Source organism: Penaeus monodon, chromosome 24 (assembly GCF_015228065.2).
Source record: "Penaeus monodon isolate SGIC_2016 chromosome 24, NSTDA_Pmon_1, whole genome shotgun sequence".
NCBI classification, from domain to species: Eukaryota; Metazoa; Arthropoda; class Malacostraca; order Decapoda; family Penaeidae; genus Penaeus; species Penaeus monodon.
In genome coordinates, this window is record NC_051409.1 from 14,562,339 (window position 1) to 14,562,695 (window position 357).

Sequence of the window (357 nt, forward strand, 5' to 3'; positions counted from 1 at the left end):
GGGGGGGGGAGGGGATGAAAAGGATGGGGTAGGATGAGGTTGGGGTTGGAGAGAGGGGATGAGGTTGGGGCATAAGGGAGGGGATGAGGATGAAGGGATGAGGATGGGGGATGGGGGAAGGGGATAGAGGGTTGGGGGTGTGAGGGTGGTGTTGAGGATGAGATTGGGGGGGTTGAGGGAGGGAGTGAGTGGAGGGTAAGGCCACTAAGGGGTTGAGGAGGGAATGGTGTTGGGGATGTGAGGGAGGGAGAGGTTGGGGTTAGGGGAGGGGTTAGCAGTGTGAGGAAAAGAAGCTAGGGAAAGGGGGTGTGAGGGAGGGGTGAGTGGGGAAGGAGAACAAAGGCCGGATCACATGCT